General features: G+C 44.7%; 1 non-coding gene across 1 annotated transcript; it reads left to right on the top strand.

Moving 5' to 3' along the window:
• The first annotated feature begins 4,686 nt into the window (after positions 1–4,686).
• Positions 4,687–4,748, top strand: LOC130018915 (U7 small nuclear RNA). Its single transcript, XR_008791659.1, has one exon. It is a non-coding gene; the product is annotated as a U7 small nuclear RNA (small nuclear RNA).
• The last annotated feature ends 14,850 nt before the right edge of the window (positions 4,749–19,598 follow it).

The raw sequence follows: 19,598 nt of genomic DNA, 5'->3' as shown, positions 1-19,598 counted from the left end.
CAGCACATGTGTCGCCCTCTTGAGATGTGTACTTTCATACTTCCATGTCTAATACTGGGATGTGTGTAGGGGTTCTCCCCAAGGGCGGAGAGGCCTGTGTTCTTTCTTGAACGCGTTACTCCCTCTCTCTGATTTTCTTCTCTTCCTCACTCACTTCCCCTCAACACCTTCAAAAGCCCCTCCAAATATAATCTGTTTTACTTGCCAAAAAATCTCTGCAGCTGTCCACAGGTACTGTTGTGCTTCAGTCCACATCAAATATCACATGAGCCTCAAAGTTTTTGAGGTCATGAACCAAGGAGACAAGGAGACGTCAACAAATAAATTTTGGAGGAGTGTATTCACAGCATCTGGAGGGCAGTCCTGCTAGGCAAGAGCATCAGCCTCCCACCACAAGCACAGGCGAGGAAAAAACACATCCTACACACGTGTCATTTTCATAAGCACCCACAAAATTAGTTAACTCATATGTCCCATATCCTGACACCTGTTAGGGTCCGAGATCATGACAGCCTCACCTGTCAAGGAGAACTCTGAGAGACCAAGTCCATGCAAAAGCAAGAGGTTTATTTGAGCATGCTTGGGCTCACAGCATGACCGCAAACCATCAGTGACAGAGAGCCCCGAGCCTCTTCAAAGGGGGCTTTTTATAGGCCATCTTCCCGCGCATTTCAGAAATGCCCACGCACAAACCACCCAATACATTTGAATTATCACATTAGATACTGCACGCAGGCAGCCAGTCATTTTGCAACAAGCCATCAGCACCAGCCACTCTCTTCTGTACCTGTCACCAGGCCATCCCACCGGGCAGTCAATTACGCCTTTTCGGGTTTTATGGCCCTATTAGGTGAATTCCAGGGCAAGAAAATACCTCATTAGGCCTTCTCTGAACTTGTGGCCTTATTAGGCGGATTCCATGGCAAGGAGATGCCTCATTAGGCCTTTTCCAGCCTTGTGGCCTTACCTGGCGAATTCCAGGGGCAAGGAGGAGATGGGGGTACCTGGTGTTGTCAACCTGCCGCAGCTGCAGGGGGGATATGGGCTGGGACTTGCTTTGCTAGGGCCCACATGTCATGGGGCTATCTTTCAACACCCAGTAAATTTACGTCGACATAAAGTGAAGCAAGCCTTGACATAGAAAATAATAAAACTGATTATACAAAGCAATCAAGTATTGATCATAAACCACACCATTCTTGTGCACCCTAAGCCATTGTTCCTATTTCACTCCATGATTGGCAGGTGCCCTTGTGAGGGATTGCAAGAAATTAAGTCTATAAATACAGATATCAACTCTTCAAACTAAAAAGTAAACTTCTAAAATAACTAAGTTTTGTGTTTTACTATTAAACACTGTACTACTTTAGCACTGTCGTCCCATTGTCCCACTGTTCATTGATTTGCTCCAGCAGGCACCAGTAACGTCTCCATTGTGAGACTTGTTGTTGCTGTGTTTGGCATATCGAATGCGCCCCAGGGAGCTTGCCAGGCTCTGCCATGTGGGTGGGATACTCTTGGTAGCTTGCTAGTCTCTCTGAGAGGGATGGAGGAATCACACCCGGGTGGGCTGCGTGCAAGGCAAATGCCCTACCCACTGTGCTATTGCTCCAGCCCTCCATTTTACTATACATTTTATTCATATTTTCCTCTAATAAACTAAAACTCATAGCTGAACAATAGGTCAACACAACTGAAAAAGTGACTTTCTCCTGCACACCCACTCTATAATTCTTCTTGAGCACTGGTTCAAATTTTGAAAGAATTTAATTTTTGCTGCATAATTCATCCACTACTAAACTAATCAATGACCACTCAGCTACAGAGCGAAGAAGGGACTTTCAATTCATGTGGCTGATCTATTTTAGATCCCAGTTGAATTCAGTGCATTGTCGACTTGAGCACTGTTTGAAGAGTTGATGAGCACAGAGCTAAGAGTAGCTTGAGAACACCACTGGATATGAAGATATACAAACACATAGACAGGAATATTGACTACACATAGAATGCTTTCCATTCCTCAATTCCTGAGCATCATTCTGGGTTACCCCAAGGCCCATTCTGGGCTTTTGATTGACTTAGTTTCATGCTCAACTGTTGTAACAGAATACATGAACAGTTGGAGCTACTCCAGCAATTGGAAGTTTTGTGCAATTAAAAAATATCAGTCTGGGGTGGGGGGTGGGGGGTGGGAGGCATACTGGGATCCACGGTGGTGGGAACCGGTCACTGGTGGAGAGATGGGTATTCAAAATAAATAAATAAATAAATTTAAAAAATAAAAATACTTAACATAAAAAATAAAAAATATAAAATAAAAAAAATTAGTCGAACTGGGAGTAGCTGCCCCAGGATCCATGGTTAGAACCCCAGAGGGTTCCCCGAGCCCTGTTCCCCTGAGCAGTCAGGCAAAAGTCTAGAACATTACAGAATATGTCCCCCCAAAAATAAATAAACACAAAACATGATATCTGAATATTAACGCGCAGTAATTTCTGAGCGTTATTTTTTGGTGGTCTTGGTTGGGGGTCAGGGTTGGAGTACTGTACTGGTGGGTGTTTACATGGAAATCCTTGTGAATTTTATTCCCTTAGTGAAAATGTAAACATTTTGCCTCCATAGGCTATGTGTTCAGCCCCTCCCTCTCAATCTATCTGGTACGTGGTGAGCCCCCAATGTCCTGCTAGCAACCAAGCAGATGTCCTGCTAGAAATCCAAGACCAGAAACGGAAACAAAAATTGAACTTTCTCTACCAAAAAAAAAAAAAAAAAGAAAGTCTGGATAGCAAAGAGGATATGTGGAGAGAGATTGACACTGGTGGTTGGATGCATGCTGCAAAATTGTATGTCTAAGACTCAACTAAGAATAACTTTGTAGGGGCTGGAGCGATAGCACAGTGGGTAGGGCATTTGCCTTGCACTCTCCAACTGAGGTTCAATTCCTAGTATCCCATATGGTCCCCTGAACACGGCCAGGAGTGATTCCTGAGTGCAGAGCTAGGAGTAACCTGAGAGCATCGCCAGGCATGACCCAAAAAGAAAAAAACAACCTTGTAATTCATGGTGTTTTAATAAAATTTTTAAAAAAGAAGAGATTGTGCGAACATTTAATAGGTTAACAATACATATAAAAAGCTATAATAATTTCTAAGAGATTAAAGAAGCAAAAATCAATGATAAACAATATTTGAGTCAACATTAGTGTATTGATGGGGGATGGAATTGACTGAAAATTAAAAAATCCTAAATTTTATATTTATTTGGGACAAATACCAAACTACTGATCCGAATTATAATTCGTAAGGTATTTAAGCTCTAGGAAACTTTTAGGTAATGACTAAAAGTTTAAAAATGTCTTATAGTCTCTAAATCAATGGAGAAAAAATGTATATGAGGGAGGAAAATCTCTGTCTAAAAGAATAGGAGTGGGGAAGATGCCAGAATTTATTTTAAAATTAGAGAGGACCTGAGAGATAGTACAGTGGGTAAGGTGCTTGCCTTGCACACAGCCAACCAGAGTTCAATCCCAGGCATCCCGTGTGGTCCCCCAAGTATCACCAGGAGTACTTCCTAAGTGAAAAGCCAGGAGTAACCCCTGAACATTGCTAGGTGTGGCCCCAAAACCAAACAAAGAAATTAGAGTAAGAAAAAACAAATAGCAAAATTGGGTGGCAAAATAAATTCAAATATATGAGGAATCATGATAGATATGTCTTGAATTTAATGTGAAATTGTCAGAGCAGATAAAAACATACAAATTTAAGCTGCATGTGTTTTTTAAGTACAAAAACACATAAAACAATAAGGGGGAAATGTTAGCAATAAATCTAAAGATATATAGTAATATCCACAAGAACGGTCACTGTCACTGTCACTGTCCTCCCGTTGTTCATCGATTTGCTCAAGAGGGCCCAGTAACACTGTGAGACTTGTCACTGTGTTTGGCATATTGAATACGTCACGGGTAGCTTACCAGGCTTTACCATGTGGGAGAGATACTCTCGGTAGTTTGCCGGGCTCTCTGAGAGGGGCGGAGGAATCCAACTCGGGTCCATGTTGGCTGTGTGCAAGGCAAACGCCCTACACACTGTGGTATCGCTCCAGCCCACAAGAACGTCAATGAAAGTTTATTAATACAACACAAAACAGAATTTAAGATAATAAATAGCTCTGTAGCACTGTCCTCCGCTGTTCAACAAATAGTTCGAGCAGTCACCAGTAACAGCTCCATTGTGAGACTTGTTGTTACTGTTTTTTGCATATTGAATACCTCACTGGTGGCTTGCCAGGCTTTGCCCTGTGAAGATAATAAATACAAAATGAAATTAGTATGATTGCTATATATTATTTAAAATTCAGACTTACCAGAAAGATTTAACAATTCCAACTTAAATGCACCTAATAAAGTAGTTTCAAAATATTTCAAGTATTTAAAATTCTTTTATTAAATCACCGTGAGAAAAACAAAGTTGTCCATGATTGAGTTTCAGTATTACAATGCTCAAACACCTGTCCTTTGACCCGTGTACACTTCTCAACACCAATGTCCTCAATTTTCCTCTTTCCAACCCCACCCCAAGTCTGCCTCTGCCACAGACAGACACTTTTTTTATGTGAAGAACTTAACACCATCGTCTTTGTGGGCAATTCTATCATCACTAATAGGTAAATCAAGAAATTAGTTAAAAGTGTTACAGCTCTTTTAGAATTTGTCTAGCAGTTTTTCTGGTTGCTACTGGAAAGCCCACACTCACCCCCCAAACGAAACGAGTTGTGATACAAAATATTTTAAAAAGCAATAAACTTGTTCGTTTATTTATTTTATTTTTAGAAGCGCCAGGAATCAAATCTGAGTCCTTACACATGCTTTATCACTGAGACATATCCTTGATTCGTAAAATAAGTTCAGTTGTACATACAATACACTGTCCGCCAACAGTGTAGAATGCACATTCTCTCAAGCTCACAGAGAATACTTACAATGACTGGCCAGAACTAATATTAGTACCAACAAATTAAAATAAAAGCTGGTATCATATAGCCTGATTAAACATAGAACATAATTGTTATAGAGATAACACAAATTCCTGAAAGTAAAAAATAAATTTCTATTTACTCATGAGTAAAAGAAACTAAAATGGAAATTTGAGAGTACTTAGTTTCTATTTATTCACTTTTACCAGGAATTGTGGTTTGGGCCACACCCAGCTATGCTCAGATCTTATTCCTGGCTTTATGCTCAGAAATCACTTCTAGTGTGCTAGGATTTGGGAAGAAGGTTATTGGGCCTATCTGATGCCGGGGGAAAACTAGAAACACATGCAAGGCCTAACTTCCTAAAACACCTCTCTGACTCTGAAAGTTAGTTTTTAAAATACTGAATTTCAACATTGGTAAGATAAAGTTTATAAGCTGCTTGAGGGAAATCTATAATTTTGAGTACATACATTTGTTTTTCTAATGTCTGAAAATTCAGCAAGTAATTTATGTAATTAAAGAAAGTAATCAGGAAAAGAAGTAAAATAAACTAAAGTAAAATTTTTCAAAAGGTGATAATAAATGCAAAAGCATAAATTAATGATATAGAAAACAAATAAATAATTGGGATAAACCAAATAAAAAAATTGTTTAACATGAGTAATACATTTCCGACTACTAAAAAATCACTTAATCACTTAACTTCCCGTTAGTCGTCGATTTGCTCGAGCGGGCGCCAGTAACGTCTCCATTTGTCCCTGTTGCGTGCTAGTGTAGCCCAATGGCATCTGTTCGCTCTGGGAACATGAAGGGCCTCAAACCGATCGTTCATGATCTTCAGGAAGAAGTCTGACCATCTGGTAGGTGGGCGGCCACGCGGTCTCTTGACATCCCGTGGAATCCAATCAGTAACAGCTCTAGTCCAACGGTCGTCTTTAAATCTCATTACGTGACCAGCCCATCTGATTTTCGACACCTTGGCAAATGAGACAGCGTCCCTGATCCTTGATCGTCGACGGATGTCAGAACTCCGGATTCGTTCTCTCATTTGAGTGGAACGTGATATTCCAAGCATAGCTCTTTCTATTCTTTCTATTATTCTTTGGGAGACCTGAATGGCGTTCTCATCTTGTTTGCGTAGGGCCCAGGTCTCTGAGGCATATGTTAATGCAGGAAGAACAGTGGAATCAAAGAGATGTGCCCGGAGCCGGAGGTTCTTCGTCCTCTTAGCTATTTCTTCCAACTACTAAAAAAAAATTTGAAAAAAGAAAGCTCCACCGGTTCCCCCAAAGGTACAAATAAAACAAGAATATAAATGAGACATATTGAAATGGTCAATGGTCAACAGAGATTAAAATCTACTAAGGGATATAATGCACAAATGTAAATATTTTTGAAAATTTACGTAAAACATGAAAATTTTTAGAGAATGCATTTATTGTAATTTTTTAAAAGAGAAAGAGGATATCCAAATGATCCTATATAAAGTTGAATTAGTGCCCATACATTTTTCATACAAAAAATAATAATAGGCTCTAGAGGATTTTCAGGTGAGTTTTACCAAATGTTCAAAAACAGATGATTCCAATCTTACATGAATTATTCATTGAATATAAAAAAAGAGCCACTCCCAATTCATTTTATGAAGTGATGACTATGTATATGTAAAATGTTAATGCTTCTCATTTTTTAAAAAAATTGTATGTTTATATGTTTCATTTTTAATTTCTTCCTCTATCTGGAACTGATTATATGTGTATATATACATATATATATATATATATATACGTATACATAGATTGATATAGATGTTGATATTGTCTTAGTACCATTTATTTAAGTGGGGGAGATGCAAAGAGATGAGAGAGATGCAAAGAGCCTCAACAATAAAGAAAAGGAGCCCTCATGTGACCGAAAAGACTAGAAAAGGTAGGCGTCAATAAAAAGATGATTCTTTGGGGATGAAAGGGAGTTTATCAAATGAAGAAAATAGGCGAAATAAAACACAGAAGTCTTATTAGTAAAATCATGTTTATAAAGGTACTATCAGTAACATTCAACTGGAAGTATGTTTCTCAAAGGGAAAATATTTCTGGAGGAAAAAATAAATTACAGAGCACACTTATACATTCATTAGGAATCAATCTTTCTTTCCCTTTCCCTTTTTCTGACTTCTCCTTCAGTCTCTCTCTCTCTCTCTCTCTATCTCTCTCTCTCTCTCTCCCCACCCCCAGCCTCTTTTCCTCTCCCTTTCCTTTCCTTTGCCTTCTGTCTCCTGGTTATTACGAGTGACATATTCCATTCAATGACAGCAAAAAGAATTCTACTCTTTCTGGTCAATGGAGAGGCTTTTCCATAAAACATAGCAAACACTTCAGCAGTGTGGGTAACTTGCTTTGGTTTGAAGCATGCTAAATTATTCTGTATCTTGGACAATGACATAATGCCATTAATGTGTGTGCCTGTGTCTATGAGATACTATTGTAACACTGTAACACTGTCCTGCCATTGTTCATCAATTTGCTCCAGTGGGCCCAGTAACGTCTCCATTTTGAGACTTGTTATGAGACACTACATAAATTCTTAATTTTACGAACTGAGAAGAGCAGTAATGATATTTTTCAATGAAAGCTATGTTTAGGCAACTCAGTGATTAAAAAATAAAATAAACAAATTGTTAGCTTGATATCCTTTATCTTTATTTTACAGTATTAAGTTGATATATAACTCTTTTGTACAATGCATTTATGAAATTTAAACCCATGCTCTCATTTACAGAGAAGCTCAAATGATCTGTCGGAAGATATAATGGTTTCTTGGTAACAGGTTTGATAGTGAAAGAATTTTCAGAGTGCTAAATTAATGATTAATATATTAACTATTCCATGCTTTTCTATTCAGATTTTTCCTTTAATGCATCAAATGGTCAATATAAACTGAACATTTAACATAAAAAAAAAAGAAAGGACGAGTCAGGAGTATTTGGAGCCTGGCCCTTTAAGACTCTGACCGGAAGTGTCGGTGACGTCACGGAGCCCCGCCTTTCCCTGGGGTCTTTGGGGCGGCAGGATCTCCCGCCAGGCACCGGAGTCGTCGGAGCGTGAGCAGTCGGGGAGGGGCGGGAAGGGGCGACCAGGCGGACTAGGGGGTCCCGCCCAGTTCCTCCTCAGCTGCCTGAGAGAGCCGCTCCTCAGAGCCTCCTCCTCCGCAGGCTCGCTCTGGGCACCCTGAGCCTCCGCGGTCTCCGCCTTGTGAGCGGGGGTCGCTCTGTGCCGAGCGGGCGGTGGCCCCTCCCCTGGACGCCCAGCCCCCGCCCAGAGGTTTGTCCCGTTTATTCTGCATTTTATGGAACAGGGGGCTGGGCTGGAGGCGTCTCCCTGGGCAGCTGTGAAGGGGCGGTCCGGGAGGCGCTGAAGAAAAGTGGTTGAGGAAGACGCCTGGGGGCTAGTCTTGCAGGGGTCCCTGGCCTCCCACGCAGCCTCCTCCCCCAGGTAAGCCGTGGGAGGCGTTTGTTTCGTTCTTGTTTTCGAAACAATTTTCGTTCAGGGCTGACTCCTGGCTCTGCCCTCAGGGATCTCTCCTGGCGGTGCTGGGGGACCCACGGGGATGCTGGCTCGATCCTGGTCAGCAGCATACAAGGCAAGTGTCCCCTCCATGTACGTGCCTCCTGCCCGGTGGGGTGGGGTTGGGGGGCGATTCCTCACTCGCTTGGGTCCAATAGTATGCGGTAGAGCTTTTGACTTTCACATCCCCCCAACTCCAGTCGGTTCTGGGGGTCCCATAGGAAGCTTTGAGAGAATGCAGAGCCTGGTGACAGAGGAGGTGGTGCCTAAGGGCTGTTTGGGGCCACAGGGGTCCTGCAATGGAGTGTGCAGTGTTAGCAGGAAGTCACCTCTGCTCTTTCAGTGCATGCCCTGAGCGCTCTCACGAAGGATAAATGATCACCATGGCTCCCTTGCCTTTATCGGTTTGTTTTAATTAACTTTTAGTAGGTTTTTGGGGGGCAGACCTGACTATACTCGGGTTGCTCCAAGTGGTGCTCAAGGAACCATATGGGATGGCAGTAGAGAAATATCGTTTTTCTCCAGTAAGACGAGCACCTCTGCAGCTGTACTATGTCTGCAGCCTCTTTGCACAGAAAAATTTTGATTTGTTATTTTTGAATTGTAGATTTTGGTTCAAAGCATTCAGAGCTCAGGACTTAGTCGAGGATCTGAGCTCAGTATCGTGATTGGCAGTGCTCAGGGGGGCCCTAACTGCTGTGGAGAATTGAATCTGGCTTAGCTGCTGGAAAGAAACACACCCTATCGACTGTACTATCTCTGCTAATCCTATGTAATTGTTTTCCACAGAAAAAGATTTTTTGGTTCACCTGTCAAGTTTTCAGCCTCGCTCTACCCACTGACCCTCTCTCCCAGACCAGGTGTGTGCCCTGCTGTTGGAATGAACTTCATTCGGAAAGGGGGTTTCCAGGGACCAGGTACACTAAGTCGTACATGCCTCACTCTGGAGGCTGGTGCAGTCCTAGAGCAGGAGGAAGTCTGTCTTTTATTTTCTGGCTTCTTTTTGCTACAAACTTGGAGATGGTCAGGGACTCTGCCCCTCTGTCTATGTGTCTCTGAGAGTCCATGTCCCCCACCTTAAAGCACGTGCTCAACCCTTTGAGCTACTCTCCCGGGGTCTATTCACTACTAGGGGAGCAGGTGAGATGGGATTTGGGGCCACACCTGCCAGTGCTTGAGGACTGCATCCTGCTGGAGTTTGTTCATGTTAGTTTTCTTTTGCGGATAGTTTTTGGTGTGGAGAATGGGGGCTCTAAATCCCTGGAGATACCCCGAGTGTTTAATCTGGCTCTAGATTTAGGTATTATTCCTGGAGTGCTGTGGCGGCGACCGGAATGTAGAGAAGTGATTGGTGTCAGCAAGACAAGCATCGTAGCAGTTTACAGTCTGTCCGTACAGCAATTTCTGCTTTCATATCAAGTTGCAGAGCTCTGTCTAGACCCCTGTCTATCAAGGTAAGCACACTGAGAAAAGGTTCTGTGCATGTGTGTGTGTGTATGTGTGTTCAAAGTTTGGTTTTCTTTATAGAGGAGAGGGTCGGCCCCAGTTATAGAGCCACATTCTGCGCTATGGTTGCGGGGGGCAGTCCTCCTGCCGGCCTGCAGGTGGCGCTGATGCGTGTGAGCTGGCCTTGGAGTCAGCTCCTGGCTGGGCCTGTGAGCACCTTCTATGGGACCCATGGGGGAGACCCCAGGCCAAGGCAGCGCTGAGTTTTCTCTCTCATAGCCAAGCCCAGACCTTCTGTTGGGAACGTCAGCACTCATTTTCTTCTCCTGGGGAAACAGAAGCATCTGGCATTGTTCCCAAGGTGGTTCCATGAGCCAGTGCCCAAGGGTGTGGCTGGTCAGAGATGGGGAGTTGTGCTGCTCTCCAATGTTCTCAGCTCTGACTTCTCCAGGTTTCTGGTCCTCGGAAGAAACAGAGGCGGCAGAAGATGGTGACATGCCATCTGTCACACCAACCCCAGGTAGGAGGGGAGTAACAATATGAGGTGCTGCAGTGACAGGAGTGCTCAGGCTTCCTGGGACAAATATGTCTGAGTTATTTCAGGAAGGATCCTGTGATGTGCCTCCTGGTGGGAGTGCCAGTCGCTGCTGTTGGAGGTGATGTTTGTGTCAGTTTTGTTGTATTTGGCTTTTGGATCACACCCAGCTCAAAGAGTACTTGTACCTCAGTGCTCAAGGATCACTCCTGACAGATCTCAGGGACCACGTGGGTTGCTGGGAGTCCTGGGTTTGTATCTGGGTATTTTGTTTTCTGTGATTCTGGGGATTATACTCTCGGCTCTGCACTCCGGCATTGTAACTGGCAGTGCTTAGGGAACCCTATGGGTTGGCGAGGATCACCAGCCCTACTCGCTGTCTGCAACCTGCTGTCCTGTTACACAATCCTGCTCCTTTATTTCTTTTTAGAGTTACTTTTGTCTCACAGGGGAGATGCATAGGACTTCCTCTTGACTCTGTTCTCTGGATTCCTACCTGGTGTGTATCACGGGCCCCCTGGGGTCTGCTGGAGTCATTTGCTCCCTGGCAGCTACAGTGACTCAAGTCCAAGGACATGCTTATTACTCCTTATTTTGTCCTTCACGCTCAGGAGAGAGTCGCTGCTCTGGAACACATTCTGCTTTTACTCGCTGCTCTGTTTGCAGTTCTGGGCATGTGCTGGTCTAGGAGAGCCAGAGAAATGGATCTCTGGGTCGGGCACAGCTGTTGGGCTCAAGACACTTTTGCCGCTTCGAGAGCCACTTGGAATGGCCCTGAACTGTGATGAGAGTCCTGCAGGCGTATATGTGCATATGTAGATGTCTGGACATTGATTGACCCTTTCTCCCTAGAACGGGGGATATGGGGTGCAGGGGGTGTACGTATAGTGTTTTAGGCTGAAAGTAGGGTCACCCATTTGGGTTCCAGTGGCTCCGTTCACAGTTGTTACTCTGCAGTGCTCATAGGAGCAGTGATTGGGATGCTTTATTCCTCCGACTGCTGCATCTGGCCTCAAGTTCAAATTCTTTGTTTTACATAGATTTGGCTTTGGAAATAACCCTTGCAAATACTCAGATTATCCCTGGCTGTGTATTCAGTTATTCATGCTATATTCTGGGACCATGTGTGCTACTGGGGATCAAACCCGGATGTGTGTGCAGAGTCAGTGTCCTTTTGCTGTAATGTCTCTCCCACCAGAGTTGATTTATTTCTTCGGGTCTCACACCATCCGGCACTGCTCTGTTTTAGTCCACGGGATCACTTTCAATGGTTCTTGGTTTATCAAGTCTCAGAGATTGCCTGTGGACTGTGAGGGATCACAGCTGACGGCTTGAGGGACCCTATGGAATGTCAGAGTCAAACCTTTATTGGTTGTGAGCAAGCCCAGTGCCCCACATGCTATGCTGTCTGTCTGGATCCTTTTTTGTTTACTTTTAAAAACAATTGTGGGCTTTGGCCATTTTTGTTCATTTTTGCATTTACTGCAGTCAGGTATCACTTCAAGTGTGCTGATGATATACCATGTGCTGCTGGGTCTAGTGTGCCAGTAGAGTGGGTAGGGTGATTGTCTTGGAAGCAGTGGACATGGGTTCTATTCCTGGCATCCTGTGTGGTCCCTGAGCACCAGCAGAGGTGATTCCTGAGTAGAGAGTCAGGAGTAAGCCTGTGAGCATCCCAAATGAGGATCCCAAAACAGACAAAAACAAAAGTACAAAATGTGATGCCATCAAACTCCTCTAGGCTGTGTGCATGATCGAGGCTATACTGTCTCTTGTATTTTCTTGGGACCCATATTACACTCTTAAACCAAAAGCTAGATCTTAGCTCTTGTATAACCACAGATCTGTGGCTTTTCAGAAGTACAGATTCTGTTTATGCCTTCCCTCTAATTTACTCTGTGCGGTAGGGCATTTGCCTTAGAAGTGGCCCACATGGCCACTATTTCTCCATCCCTCTCGGAAAGACCGGCAAGCTACCGAGAGTATCTCACCAGCACGGCAGAGCCTGGCAAGCTCCCCGTGACGTATTCAGTATGCCAGACACAGTAACAACAACGTCTCCAATGGAGACGTTACTGGGCCTGCTCGAGCAAATCGATGAACAACGGGAGGGCCTTTACCTTTTATATAGACACACGAGGTTTTCTTGTCACCTTTTCCTTCTGACCAATCCATGCCCCATCTCTCTAGGGTTCAGGGCATTCTGAGTTAAAGCCTACTGTGATCTCCTAGCTGAAAGGAGGAGCCCTGAGACCCGTGAGCAAAGACATGCATGCAGGGGAGTGTCTAATGACCCTACCTGTCTCAGGCCATGGGCAGGGTGTGGGTGCCCTAAGGCAGCAGAGCTCTTGGTCTCTAGACACTTTTTCCACTTCGAAAGCCAATTGGTATGGCCCTGAACCATGACGAGAGTCCTACAGGCACATATCTGCATGCATAGTCGGTGACTAGACATTGCGTGTCCCCTTCTCTTTCGAACATGGGCTGTGAGGTGCAGGGGGTGTATGTTTAGTGTATTGGGCTGAAAGCAGAGTCACTCATTTGGTTCCCACTGGTTCCATGCAGTTGTTAATCTGCAGTGCTTGTAGGAGCCCTCGGTCAGGAGCAAGACCGCCACCTTTAGAAACCTTGTAGTAGAGCATACTCAGATTTTATCAGATGCAGCTGTCTTAGAGAGATGTTGGGTTCTGTCAACCAGGAGTGTACATGGAGACTGTTCCAAGGGAACAGAATCTGAGCCCCTCAAGGGCTCTGTGTTCTAGCCTTGCAGCCCAGGGAACAGAGTAGAAATAGACCCTGACTCTTGCCGCCCTGTGTGTTGGCTCAGGACTTGGTGACCTTCCCCGATGTGACCGTGAGCTTCACCCCACAGGAGTGGATGTGCCTCTCAATGGAAGGACTACAGGCACATGATTCTGTAGACCTACCAGGACCTGTCAACCGTTGGTGAGAGCAGTGTGGGGCCGACCGTGTCTGGAGAGAACCACGTGGGCTCCCTGTCCCAGGCTATGGCTGTGTATCCAAGAGTAGCGGGGACTGTGATGGGCCAGGATGTCGGACAGTTGTGCAGTAGCTGTTCCTCTAGTTCCTTCCCTGGTTTTGTTTTTGGTGCTCACCTTTGATGTTTGGGGATTACTCTCAGTTTTGTGCATAGGAATCACTCTCTGTGGGATTGCAGGAGTCTCTGGAGCGTTAGGGGTCTACCCAGGATGGCCCCAGGCATGGCAAGCTCCCTTTGTGCTGTACTGTCGTTCAGGTCCCTCTAATTAGTTTGTGTCATTCCTGAGTTCGCTTCTCAGTTTAATTCTTATGGTACATATTACTTTTGTGTATTTGTTTTGGTTTTGATTTTGGTTTTATTTGGGGGCACAACGGCAATGCAGTAATTGTGCTGAAGGATCACTCCTGGGATTGCCTGAGGCCTATGGTGTGCTGAGTATTGGACCCATTTGCCAGCTTAAAAGGTTGCCGCCTTACCCCTCCTACTGTTGCATTTGTCCGTCAAGTTCAAATTCTTTCTTTGGCATTGATTTCGCTTTGGGGCTTCACCTGCCGGTTCTCAGATTATTCCTGGTTGTGTATTAAGTTACTCATGCTGTAGTCTGGGACCATGTGTGCTGCTGGGGATCGAACCTGTATGTGTGTGCACCGTCTGTGTCCTAACGCTGTGATGTCTCTCCTACCACTGTTCATTTATTTCTTAGGGTCTCACTTCATCAGACACCGTTCTGTTTGAGTGCACGGGATCAATGGTTCTTGGTTCATCAAGTCTCAGGGTTTTCCTCTGGTCTGTGTAGTGAGGGATCACAGCTGACTGCTGAGAGACCGATGGAATGTTGGAATCAAACCTCTGTTGGGTGTGAGCAAGGCCAGTGCCCCACATGCTGTGCTGTCTGCCTGGATCCTTTTCTGTTTACTTTTATAAACAAATTTCAGACATTGGCCAACTTTGTCCATTTTTGGATTTGTGATGCTTTTGGGTTTACTGCACTCAGGCATCACTTCAAGTGTGCTGATAACATACCAGGTGGTGCTGGGACTAGAGTGCCAGTTCAGTGGGTACGGTGATTGTCTTGCAAACAGTGGACATGGGTTCTATTCTTGGCATTCTATGTGGTCCCTGAGCACCAGCAGAGGTGAATCCTGAGTACAAATTCAGGAGGAAGCCTTGACCATCCCCAGGTGAGGATCCCAAACCAGACAGAAACAAAAGTACAAATTGTGATACGATCAAACTCCTCTTGGCTGTGTGCAAGATCAGAACTATACTATCGCTGGTATTTTCTGAGGCCCCATATTACACTCTTAAACTAAAAGCTAGATCTTAGCTCTTCGATAACCACAAATATGTGGCATTTCAGAAGTGCAGATTCTGTTCATGCCTTCCCACTAATTTACTCTGTTTTTGTAGGGACACGTGGGGCTTACTTGGCACCTTTTCCTTCTGACCAATCCATGCTCCGTCTCTGTAGGGTTCAAGGCATTCTGAGTTGAAGCCTCCAGTGATCTCCTGGCTTGAAGGAGGAGCCCTGAGGCCAGTGATTAAAGGCGTGGAAGCAGGTGAATGTCTGAGGACCCTACCTGTCTACCTGGATAGTGTGTGGGTGTCCTAATACATATGAAACATGCTGGTGACTGTAGGGGCCTCGGGCTCCTGGATCTAGGTGTCTGTGCAACTCTCACATTGCCCTTCACTCCTCTGGACTCTCCATCTTGGAATGATCCTGTGTTTTACTTTCTTGGTTTGACATTTTTCTGCATTTGCCAGTCCATGACATTCACCCTCCTTGGTCCCTGAGCATCACTGAGATTGTTCAAAAAACAAAACCCAAAAAGCTTTTGTAGGATTTCCAAGCTTCTCACAGTGATCCCCCCAAGGGATTTCCTTTTGTTTTGGGATGCTTTGGGGTATGACAACTGTAGAGTTGTCCTCCACCTGCACTGCCTCATTCAAGGATGTTCAATTGGACGTATTGTGTTTGGTTTCAGAACTCACAACAGGGCTTCAAGGTTTGACCTTTCAACAATTTGTTTTAGGGACACAGTTACTGAGTATGAGTGAGCTGGTAAGATTTGCAAATTTGATATCAATATTATTATTTTTTTTTCCTTTTTGGTTTACGCCTGGCAATGCACAGAGTTTTCTCCTGGCTTTGCACTCAGGAGTTACTCCTGTTGGTGCTCAGGGGACCATATGGGATGCTGGGAAACGAACCCGGGTTGGCCGCGTGCAAGGCAAATGCCCTATCCGCTGTGCTATCTCTCCAGCCCCCTGAAATCAATAGTATTGTTCCAATGAAGAAGTTCAGTGGAACAGCATGTTATTTTTAAGGTGCAGGCTAGCCATGGCCAGTAAGAAATCCAGAATCCAATTCTTGGGGGTAGAGGACCTTTATTATGTATTCAAAAAATAAATACGAATACCACGGAACCTCTCGCCACCTGTGTTCACTGGTCACACACTGCTTTTTCCACCCTGAATGGCCACTGGCCATGGGTTCACAAAGGAGAAAACAAGGGCCTGGCTGGTTGGTATCAGTTACAGTTTATCCCAATCTCTCTCCATTCACTTTTGATTTTCCACTCTTCTCTCTCTTTTCTCCTTTTTACTCCTCTCCTGATTCTCCTGGATTCCTCCTGGATTCTTTCTTCCCTACTTTCCATGATACTCTTCTCCATTCTCTCTTATTCTCCCCTTGTATTCTCCTTCTAACATTATCCTTGGTTCTTTCCCCTCGCCCACTCTTCCAGCCTCCTCCTCTTGATTCTTCCTCCTGTATTCTCCCCTGTTCTTCACTCGGATTCCTCCCTGATCCCTCCTCCAACCTGCCCCCTGCCCACTGTTGCAGCCTTAGTTATATCCCAAGTCATAAACCTTGGAAACATCATAACTTTCATACTACATAACTCGATTCCCTAATAAGACTTTACAGTGTCAAAACAGGCCCCCCTTAAAGCCTGTTTTGTTTGTACCAGAGTGTTAGGTGTGCTTCAGATGTACTGTCAGGAAGGAAATGATCCTGGTAGTGTGTGACAAGTTCATGTGATGTCAGTCAGTAAGGGAAAGTCTATGTGAGTGTCCAGATATTTGGATTTTACGCGTATGTTAACTTGTAGTTTCTGGATCTTCTGGTGAAAGCCAGGAAGAATGTGTATAAATAAAAAGGCAAAAGAGATGCTGCTCGCTCAAGGCTGTCAAGGCTCTCCACTGTCCCATTGTTTGCTCTGACTCGGACTTGACTGAGGATCCTACCTGTCTACCTGGGCAGTGTGTGGGTGTCCTAATACATATGCAACAAGCATTTTTTTTTCTTTTCGGTCACACCCAGACATGCTTAGGTGTTACTCTCACCTCCTCAGGAATTACTCCTACCTTGGGGACCATAGGAGAAGGTGGGATTGAACCCAGACCAGACCTCGTACAAGGCAAAAACCGTCCTTGCTGGACTATCTCTCCAGCCCCTGTGGCTTGGCTTAGAGGCCCTGGGCTTTGGGGGATTATGGCACAGAAACAGACATACCATCTTTTTTAATTCACCCTGAATCATGTTCTGTCTGGGGAACCACAACCTGCTGAGCCCACTCCTAGCTCTAAGAAGTTTAGATATCTATACCTCAGGATCCTTATGGGGTACCTTATAGAATCCAGGTCTGTCGTGTGTGACCAGCTCCTTCCCTCCTGTGTCATCTCTGCCTCCCTTGTTTCAGTACTGATTAGCGTTGTGGAAGTATAAAGAATAAGTAATTTTTTGACTCATCTTAGCAAAATCGCACTGGCAAGGTTCTTTATTGGCGTGAAATGAAGAGTTATTTTAATTTTTAAACTTTTTTTCATCATTTTGGGTCACACTAAGACATGCTAAGAGATTACTCCTGGTGGTGCTCTGAGGCCCTGTTAAACCTTGTGGAAAACAAATATCCTACCTGCTGTCCTATCTCTTTGACACCTATTGGAAACAGTTTAAATGAAATTTATTGTGCGTAGAAAGACATTTGAAAGGATGGAATGGACCCCTTGTATCAAAGGTCTGACAGTGTTGGGAATATAGGTTAGTTCCTCAAGCTCCCCACATTCCAGCAGGCTGCTCTGTTTACCTGTGATTACTTGCAAGTTTGGTCACAGTCATGCATCCCACCCATCAGTTCAATAATATCAGAGGAAAAAATAAGTATTATAATTGGAATTAGCCAAGTCCAATTAATCTAGTTTTCACTAGAATGATGAATAGGATTCAGGTCTTTTGAAGGCCAAAAAATGCTTCATGGTGACCGGAATGCTTTGTTGCCCATTAATCTCCATGCTTAGTGTTGGAATATACTCTAGATTTTTATATGTATGTCCGTGTACATCATGATCACAACCATCCTGTTGTTCATCGATTGCCTCGAGCTAGCCCCAGTAACGTCTCCTTCGTCTTAGCCCAGATAATTTTTTTAAAAAGTGCCACATTCAAGGCTCTTTCAGTGTTAGGAGAATGAGACCCATCATTGTTACTGGTATTTGGCATATTGGGTACACCACGGGGAGTTTGCCGTACTCTTCCGTGTGGGCAGGTTACATATGGTAGCCTTCCAGTTTGTCCAAAGTAAGAATAAGATAATAAATATAAGTAAATGTACATAAATGTAAGTAAATTTTATATATGTGTAATTTATATGATATATTATATATTATGTATAACACACAAATACTCTATATATCTTTGTTGTTGGTGCACACCTGCACTTCTGAGGGCTTACTCATGGATTTTCACTTCTTTGGTGCTCAGGGGTATATTTGGAATTCTGAGGATTGAACCCAGATATACCATATGCAAGGCAAGCATCCACCTGCTCTTGTTCCATACTCTGGCTTTGGAATTGTGTTTCTGAAACTGCCTTCTGTGGTTTTCCTAGTAGGCAAGTTTACACTGGTCGTGCGTTTTCAAGAGGTAGTGTGTCGGCTGGTTGGACAGTATTATTGGACAGTGCTCTCTGATGTTCTAACCAGACTTTTCTCTTTTCCAGTGTCTGTCCAGCTCTCTGAGCTTCTGCTAGGACATTTCCACTCTGCATTTCCAGGGCTGGCTTTGGAGTCACTGCTTTTGCCCCATCTTGATTAATTCGCTGGGAATCGTAAGGTCAGGTGCTCTGAACCAACCTGCCTGATTTACCTTGAATTTACCCACATGTGCTTTGCCTGATGAACTGTGTGAGGGCATCGGTTCAATGTTTGACTGACCAGTACAGGATCAGGGGTCTTCTCTTTATCCCCAGCCCCCCACTGTTGAGCAACCACTCAAGCAGCTGCCTCTCTAGTCCTTGATCAGTCCATCCCCCTTGCAGCATGGATTCACGTGGGTGGGCAAAAAGCGTCTCTCCGCATCTAGACCGTGGCCCTTTAAGTCTCCGGGCATAAGCACAAGTTATGTCATAGATGGGCCCTTCAGAAACCCTTTCTATTCTAGTTGTGGTTGCCCGTTGCCATTGGTCTTGTGCCTAGAGGAGGAATTGGAGCCCCTCCATGACGGCATGACAGAGGGGCTGTGAAGGCTGATTTTGTGACATGACAAGAGCTGCGTCCCTGGAGCTCCTCGCACCTCCATATATTCACATTGTGAGCAGTGGGGCACACCATCTTTCCGGTCGGTTTCACACTAGTTTTTTCCTCATTCCCCATACCCAGGCCGTTTCTGAGGTGCAGCAAAGACCATCGGGGGACCCAGAGACTTTGGGCGGTGCAGTGGGGGCTGTGCGGTGGTGCTGGGGTCACAGGTGTGAGTGAGTTACCTTGGCCAAGATCGCGTCCAACTCTGGAAAGGGTCAGAGGCGGAAAGGGTCAGAGGCTGGTTTCTGAAGCACTGCAGGACCTGTCGAGGGTGGGGCTTAGCCCTCCAGAACTTGTCAGCAAAGACTTCACTACACACTACCCGCGAGCCTTTGGCCCTGGCATCACTTATGTAGACCTTCAGATTCACTTCGAAGGGTAGTTCCCAGCCTCCCTACAGAGGAGACCAAGTTGTCCTCTGTCCTTTGATGGAGCGGGTCCACCATTGGCTTGGGACCTGCGGGTAGGTGGGGTTTACAAATGAAACTTT

This window comes from Sorex fumeus, unplaced genomic scaffold (genome assembly GCF_029834395.1).
Source record: "Sorex fumeus unplaced genomic scaffold, SorFum_2.1 ptg000319l, whole genome shotgun sequence".
Lineage (NCBI taxonomy): Eukaryota > Metazoa > Chordata > Mammalia > Eulipotyphla > Soricidae > Sorex > Sorex fumeus.
The sequence above is the reverse complement of the archived record's forward strand: the minus strand, read 5'-3'. Positions and strand labels throughout refer to the sequence as shown.